Source organism: Mycteria americana, chromosome 14, assembly GCF_035582795.1.
Source record: "Mycteria americana isolate JAX WOST 10 ecotype Jacksonville Zoo and Gardens chromosome 14, USCA_MyAme_1.0, whole genome shotgun sequence".
In the NCBI taxonomy this organism is placed as follows: domain Eukaryota; kingdom Metazoa; phylum Chordata; class Aves; order Ciconiiformes; family Ciconiidae; genus Mycteria; species Mycteria americana.
Window position 1 is genome coordinate 7,045,957 of NC_134378.1, and position 426 is coordinate 7,046,382.

The 426-nt window shown below is 53.8% G+C and overlaps 1 protein-coding gene across 1 annotated transcript in view; it reads left to right on the forward strand.

The window, feature by feature from the left end:
• The window catches only part of LOC142417091 (caltrin-like protein 2), a 156,443-nt gene that overhangs the window by 118,971 nt on the left and 37,046 nt on the right, over positions 1–426 (forward strand). The window lies entirely within an intron of this gene.

The following is a 426-nucleotide window of genomic DNA, read 5'->3' on the forward strand; positions in this document are numbered from 1 at the left end:
TCCTCATTACTGAAAAGCACAGAAGCGATGCAGGGATTCCTGGTATAGATCAATAACACTTTAAGATCACACTCATTCATCATCCCTGTCCCTCCTGGCCTTTGAATATATGGACTGAGGACATCAAGGGAGCTGCGATGCTCTGTGCCAGCACGGGAGGTAAATCGTGAAGGTTAGTAAAGAAGCAATTGAATCCGTAAAGAGTCCTTGAAGCCTGATTTATTGACACTCTCATGTGAGATCTCAGCAGGGTGAGGTGCTGCCATGAAGAGACAAGTCAGCAAATCACAGTAACACGGTGGGCATTTGATGCGTGGGGAGGACCCTTCAGCGGGGCCACCCCGAGCCCTGGATGGGGACCCCCAGCACGGCTCAGGGCTGCTCCCCTTCCCCGGGGCCAGCAGCAAGGCCAAGCCTCTGCCCGCC